This window comes from Vitis vinifera, chromosome 1 (assembly GCF_030704535.1).
Source record: "Vitis vinifera cultivar Pinot Noir 40024 chromosome 1, ASM3070453v1".
NCBI classification, from domain to species: Eukaryota; Viridiplantae; Streptophyta; class Magnoliopsida; order Vitales; family Vitaceae; genus Vitis; species Vitis vinifera.
Window position 1 is genome coordinate 5,340,294 of NC_081805.1, and position 8,580 is coordinate 5,348,873.

Consider the following 8,580-nt stretch of genomic DNA (forward strand, 5'->3'; position numbering starts at 1 on the left):
TTGCTCACGTTATTACGGTGGTCTTATATTGTATACGCGTCCACGTGTATGTTTCCTCTGGGATCGATCAGAACAATTTTGAAAAAATATAAAAGACATCGAAAGCAAGGTTTCGAAACAAAAGCATAGATATCGCCATCAAAAGAGGACCAGTGCGTCCTGGGATTTGTAAGAGTCGGACTCACGTGCAGTGGAAAAACCGGAAGCCCGCCCACCCCATGAGAAATATTTGGATGCTCTTTTTGTCTCTTTATTGTCCTCCTTTAAAATTTTAACATTATACAAAGACTTGTCCACAGTTCTCCTACCAAATAGTGGAGTTGTTGAGCTTCTCGATTGTGAATGGCGTCACCTTTGAGTGTTACCATTTAACAACCGTGTTCTCTTGCCAATTGGCAGCATTCTTCTATACGGAAAAATTGCTTATTGAATTCATTAATGCTACGAGTGACGGGATAAGGTTAGGAGTATTTTAATTCCTTGCCACAAAATGGAAAGGAAGGAAGGAAGAAATTAATTGCTATTGTGGACATGGGATGAAGCAGCCGAGCTTTTGGGCAAAGTCAGAATTGGATGGAGCGAGTGGTTCACCTAGGAATAATGGGCACTTGCGGAAACTTCTGGGAAAAATGAGAGGTTATTTTCTATTCTTTTCATTTTTCTTAGATGAATGTTCATTGTTAATAATTTGAAACGATGGATAAAGAAATCTATTTTGGTTTCCATAAGTGAAAAAAAAAACTCAAAAAAGTGAGATGATGTAAGAGGTTACATTAGCTTGAAGCTTCCATTTTTGTTGTTTATACAAATGTTATTTTATTTTTTTTTAATGTCGAACCATATGCTTTTGACATGGCATCTTGTTGGAATGCAAATCTCCTTCTTGCAGGATTATAAAAAGAAAATAATAGTAAGTGGGTTTAAGTTTAAGGTTGTATAAGAGCACTCCACCAATAGTTTATAACAAAGTCTTAATCAGGTTAAGTTTTCTTAAAAAATAATCGCACCTAGTTTGTTACCATCACATGGATCTGATTTCATATACTTTCAAAACATATTTAAAAAAGTGTTTATAGATTTTTTAGTACTAAAAAAAATTTAATTTTCAAATATTAGAAAGGTCGAAAACAATTTTTACCCATCAAACTCATTTTGAATTGGTAGCTTTCGAAAGCTTTCAAAAGCAAATTTGTCATATTTCAATGAATATGAATTTAAAGTAAAAGGAAAACGACAAATAAAAAGGTCAGTTATTTATTTACTTTTATTTTTTTTGTTAAAGACACCGTGTTTTTTATTATTCGGGTCATAAAGACTCTCCACCTATCCATAGAAGTCAATATTTTTGTATTATTATTATTATCCTCATATATAAATAAAATTTACTTTCATACCATATCCTTTTTGAAAAGTTGGATTTTTTGAAAAATAATTTTAAAACATGACTTACTTTTCATCCTTTCCATCCTTCGGATTCAAAAGATTTAAGCATATAATGTTTTTTTATATGATAAAGCAAGTTATTTAAATTACTTTTATGAACTTCCTTTTACGTGATGACAGATTTTTTTTAATTTTTTAATTTTTAAAAATAAAATATTATGTAAAAAAATTACTCATAATACGGTTCATTAACCTAAAATAAAAGTTTCTAATCACATATTTGAAAGAAATATGAACTTTTAGTGGTTCGTGTACCACATTTTCTATTCTTATCGGACTTTGTGGAGAGATAAGTGGAGCCCCGTGGGTGCCCATGGGCCCAAACCCACCTTGTGGAATCATGGGATTTGGTCCCGAAAACCTTGATTGGACTCATCCTCCCTAATCATCACAGGTTGGGGATCCCACCATATTTAAATGTTTGTTTCATAAATAGAATAATTTTATGTTTTTTCAAACAAATAAAAAATAAAAGTCATTTTTTATTTTTTATTTTATTAATTATTATACATGTAAAATAATTAAAAATAAAACACTAACCATAAAAATTATATTTAAAAATATTTTGTATTCCCAAACAAGTATTTATTTCATAGGAATAATTTTTAAAAACTATTTTTTATAACTTTTTTCAAGATTACCACACAAGTCTTAAATTTCTTTTAAAATAATAATAATAATAATAATAATTCTCATTCGATATTTAAGAGTGCGTTTAATAATAATTTTATTTGAAATATTTTCAATAAAAATGTTTTCTCTAAATATAAACATTGTATGTGATTTTTTAATTTTGTAAATGTTTTTCAGATTTTTTTAAATATATTAAATTTTTTTTCAAAGATATTTTTTTTAATTAAAATTACTTTCTAAAGTCATTGTGAGGTGAATCAAACTAGAAAATTTATGAAAAATAAAATTCAAATTTGACTGGAATAAATTTTCTATGGTATATATTCCTTTTACTTTATTTTTAAAATAAAAAAATCCAAATAGTCAAAATATTTCCCAGATTGAAAAGGTATTATTCATATAATACATTATTTATATATATATTATATTATAAATTATATTCAATGAGTTACATCAAATTGATGGATGCTCTCAAACTCGCTTATATTTAAATATTTTTTTTTTTACTAACCCTCTCAATTAACTTTATTTCTTTTCACTATCTTCTCTTGATTTCTTCATATCAAAATTGAAAAAAAATCGTGAAGCCCTTTAATCTTGAAAATGCACAATTTACTTGATAAGATTGTCTGGTAGTTGATGATTGGGCCATGATTCTCTTTAGAAAAGCTTAAAGAGGACTTTGTTTGGTAATTATTATTAAAATTAATTTTTAAATAAAAATAATTTTCTAATTTAAAAAACATGTGTTATAGTTTTTTTTTAAATATTAATTTTTCATAATTTATTTTTAAAACAAATTTAAGATATTTTTAATTAATTTTATATATATAGTATGACACACATTTCAGAATTGATGACTTTTTTGCACATGCCCACATCAGAGTTTGGGAAATGTCCTCGATTTTATCGAAGTTTCAAATTCAGTAGAAAAGATAAAACCATGTACCCGGCAGAAGTGATATCACGCGTCTAGAGGATTCCAGTAACACGTGATTAACATTAAAACAGAAAAAAGTGGCCCCCACGTGCAGAGGCTTACGACTTGTTTGTTAAAAAATCAGAGTATGTTTTGGTAATTGTTTTCCAAAATTGAAAAACAGTTTTTAAAAATTATTATATAATATTTTATAAAATAAAAGTTTATTTAAAAATTTAAAATATTTTTAATCTGTTTTTAATATTTTTAAATATGCTTTAAAAATAATTTTTACTTTTTATTATTTTACTTATTTTTATAATTATTTTTCAAAATGTCATTTATAAAATAAGTGAAAATAATAATAAATAATTAAAATATATTTTTTAAAATTATTATTTTTATTCTTAAAAATAAAAAATAAAAAAATAAATTTTAATTATTAAATTTGTTTTTGTGATTTTAAAAAAAAATAGAAAACTGTCTTATAAATCAGTTATCAAATAAAGTCATATTTCTAATTTTTTGTCCATAAAAACAAAAACAATATATTTTAGATTGTTGTTTTAAAAATATTTTAAAAAATAATTATATAAACAAGTAAAATACTTAAAAAAAAATAGAAAAAATATTTAAAATATATTTGAAACATTTCAAATTTTTAAATATGTTTTTTTTTTATAAAAGCGATTTTAAAAAATAATTTTTAAAAACTATTTTCAAAAAATACTTACCAAACAGGAATGCTGCCTTCAGGTTTTTCTTCCCTCTGTGTACCACCAATACCGTCTCATCATCTCCAGTATTTCCATTTGCAAACGCTCTGATCCGGTGGGCTGTACGACTGTATCCGGATTCGACGCTTCACCAATCTTCTGCTGTCAACATCCACGGCCCTGTCCGAGATGTCTGATGTCTGCTGTCTGTTGTCTCTTTTCGTTTCTGGAAGATGGGAACCGCTGGGCTTTCCGTAGTAGGTAAGCTTGACTTGTGCCGTTTATTTACATCCATACACTCAACACTGGTTCAGCAGTTCACGGTTTTAGATGGAAAATTCGATGGGCTGCTGTCTCCATTTTCAGCTTTTGACTTAAAATTACTAGCTCAAGCGTGGAATAATTCAGATTCTATTAAGTTGTACAACAGTTGAAAATTCTAGACTCGTCCAACTCTAATCATATAATTCTCTAAATTCATTTGAAAACCTCTCCCATATAAGCTAAAATTGTGATTGTTTATCTCAAGCACCCTCATGCAACCATGCACCTTATTAGAACCATATTTTTCGGTGTTCACCCTAGATATTAACGCTATGTTTGGTTATTGAAAATTAAAAAAAAAATGTTTTTTTTTAAAAAATTAGATAAAAAAAGTTAAAACTGAAGCTTGCCTCAATGGATTTGCTTTGTGGTTTACCCGAAGAATTAATTTCAATTTTCTTCCAACTACAAACCTATAAAAGAGAAAAGCTCCTCCGGTCTTACATGATTTTCATTGTTTCTTTCTATGTCTTATGCGTTTTTATTTTTATAACGTTTTATAAAAACAATCAAAGAAATTCTCTCTTTCTCCTTTATTTATTTATTTATTTTCTGATAATCGAGCAACCTTCCAAGGTCAAACCCGTAAAACTCTTCATGGAGACTTAAATCTCGGGGTGCTGACTATCTCGTAATAATCAATAACAAGTAAATTCAGGATATCATCAGTGATAGAATTCGATCCAAGACTACATATCATTTATTAAAGCCATATTTTTTTATGTTCACCTTGAATATTAAAACTATGTTTGGTTACTGAAAATTTTAAAAATAAAATATTTAAAAATAAAAATTAGAGAAAAAAAGTTAAAAAAAAAAGCAAATATATATATAAAAAATCAAAAAATTATTTTTATACACTGCTTCAACTTCAATTTTTTTAACGACCCTCCCAAACTAAAAATAAAGAAAAAACCTAGATCCACTTTCAAAACATAATCTAGAGGTCATTGTCTCCAACTTCCTCTACCAACCTACCTACCCTTCCTCTACCAACCTACCTACCCCGCTCTCTCATCTCATCTCTCATTTCCCCCCACTCCCGCTTTCTTTTAGTCCTTCTTGACAACCCTTCCTCTCTCTTTATCACCCCATTTTCATACTATTTTCCCTCTCTCTCTCCCACGTCCCATCCCTCTCACAACAGCTCCACTCCCACCTCCCTCACACCAGTTCTAACCTTCAGTACCATATTCCATCTTCTCTATGACTCCACCTCCACCACTCATTACCACCACAACCCACCATCCCTGTCGCTAGTAGCGTGCCACACCATTAGATCTAGTACTAGCACTGCCATTGTTTCACACGCGCAGCCGAGACCTTCTTCATGCACCACCACTATATCATGGGATTTTTTTTATAAAAGTACGATAAATTTAAAAAAAGTAATTCTTAAATTATCTAAGTAAAAAAAATAATTTCAAATTTATGATAATTTTTATCAGATAGGATAAAAGGAGATTTGTTATCTTTAGCAACTTGAAAATTGTATTTTGAAAAGACGATTTTCACCAAAACAAATATATATAAAAAAAAAATTAATCATTCAGTACCTTGAAAAGACAATTTTCACAAAAACAAATATAAAAAAAAATTAACCACTCAAAAATCGTCTTTTGAAAAGACGATTTCCACCCAAACAAACATATAAAAAAAAAATTATCCACTCAAGAATCATATCTTGAAAAGACGATTTCCATAAAAACAAATATATATATAAAAAAAATTAATCACTCAGAAACCGTTTTTTTTGAAAATACGATTTCCAAAAATAATTGGAAACTATTTTTTGTTTTATTTTTATTTCAAGTTATTTTGTAATGTATGGTTTTTATTATTATATAAGTTTTTAAATTTATTTGGATTATGTAATATTTGTTTGAATAATATTTATTGAAAATTATTATTTTAAATAGATTAAATCATTCAAAAAAATAAAATATATATTATTTTATTCGTAGGTAATATTTTTACCTTTATTTCATATTTATTGTATAATACATGATAAATATTTGTTGTTATATGTATTTTTTTAAATTTATTGGATTTATGGTAATTTTGTTAGAATATTATTTGTTGTAAATTATCATTATATCAAGATCAATGAATTAAATTATTCAAAAAATAAAAATGATACTAGTTTATTTAATTAATATGAAATAATAGGATTATTGCTTAATTTTATCAATCAAATAAAACGTTTTATAAAATATTAAAATTTAAATTTAAAAATAAAATAAAATATTAGTAAAATGAGAATGAAAAATAATAATAATAGAATAATTATATATTAAAATCTAAAAAATAGAAATACAACATTATCCAAAATTATGAATTTATCCTATATATTTTTTTAAATTAATATTAGTGTTAAATCATTGAAAAAATTGTTGTAAAACAATGAGATGTAAAAATAAAAATATAAATAGAAATAGAATTAAAACTAAAATGTTATTTGATTTATTTAAATGGATATTTAAATGTGTGTGAATATATATATATAAAGTAATTGTGTATAATATAAAATAGTAACCGTGAGTATTAAAGATATATATATTTAAATATTAAAATATTATATACATTTAAATATCCATTTTAAAAAAGAAAAGAAATATATAATTGTAAAATGTTAGAATATATAATAAAATAAAATAAAATAAATCAATTTAGTAATGGTTGTTAGGATTAAATTATTTTTTTGCATATAATATTATTTAAAAAATATTAAAATATAAGAAATATAAGTAGAACATTATCCAAAATTATGAATTTGTCTTCTATATTTTATAAAAATTAATATTAGTCTTAAATTATTGAAAATATTCTTGTAAGATATTGAGAGCTAATAATAAAAAATAAATAAAAGTAGAAATAAAACTAAAATATTATATGATTTATTTAAATTGTCTCTAAAAGACGATATCCACAAAAAAATATATATATGTAAGAAATTCTCATTTAAAAGAAAAAAAAAACCAAGTGGAAAATCGTCTCTTGAAAAAACCATTTCCATACTTTTAAGAAATTATCACTTTAAAAATCTATTTTTCATTCTTTATTCTATTTATACAATAATACAATTATTATAAATATATATTATAAAATTAATTAATTTTATTTACTAAATTTAATATATAAATAACATACTAAATTTAATATAAGATAAATATTTTTTTTTCTCTTACTTTGGAATTATAAAAAAAAACTATTACCAATTTATGTGAAAAATGAATTTTAAAAACAATTGTTATTAATTTATTAAATAATTATTTAATATATTATTTTTAAAAAGCCCGAGTGGGAATCATCTCTTAAAGAGACAATTCCACACCACCTTTAAAAGTGAGAAATTCTCACTTCAAAAAAACAAAATATTAAATTTAGTATGTTATTTAGTAAGAGAAAAAATGGATTTTTAAAGGGTTTTCTTTTTTTCTTTTTGTTTGAAGTGAGAATTTCTCAATTTTAAAGGTGGTGTGGAATCGTCTCTTCAAGAAACGATTTCCACTTGTTTTTTTTTTAAATAATATACTAAATAATTATTTAATAAATTAATAACAATTTTTTTTAAACTCATTTTTCACATAAATTGATAATAGTTTTTTTATTTTAATTCCAAAGTAAGAGAAAAAAATAATAGATTATTTATCTTATAATAAATTTAGTATGTTATTTATATATTAAATTTAGTAAATAAAAATAATTAATTTTATAATAATTGTATTATTGTATAAATAGAATAAAGAATGAAAAAAATGGATTTTTGAAGGTTTTTTTTTTTTTTAAGTGAGAATTTATCGCTTGTATGAAAATTGTCTCTTGAAGAGATGATTTCCCACTTCTCACTTTTGTGTGGAAATCGTACGATTTCTCACTTGGGTTTTTTTATTTATTTTCTTTTAAGTGAGAATTTCTCACATATATATATTTTTTACGTAGAAATCATCTCTTTAAGAGAAGATTTCTCACTTTCTTTTATTTATTTATTTATTTATTTTTTAAAATCGTCTCTTTAAGAGACAATTTTTTACTTGCAAGCTATTTTCTCTTTTTTATTTGGACAAAACTACTGTAGATTTGAAATTATTTTTCCTACTACGATAATTTAAAAATTATTTTTTAAAACTATTGTACTCTTATAAAAAATCCCTATATCATGCCTTTCTTTCATCCGTGACTACCCATAGTGAGGGTAAGTTCCCTTGATTTGCGCGGTATCGATTTGAGAATTCGGGCTTGATCATAGGATGTAGGTTTTCATTGGATTTCCTTTCGATTTTGGGCCTAAGATTGAGTTGATATTGTTTGGGTTTTTGGGTTTTAATTGATTTTTTGTTGTGCGCTGTATATTATTTGTTATTGGGCTTTACTGTTTGGGCTTGCTACATTGTTTTGGATCATATTGATATTGGGCTTTATTTTGGGTCAGCCCATTTTCTAGACTTTGGAGGGGGCTGTTATGTGCACCATGTGGAGGGTCAGATTTCATGGAAGAAAGGGGTGTTTGGGAAGCTGTATTTAAGGGCACTAGACCCTATGGTA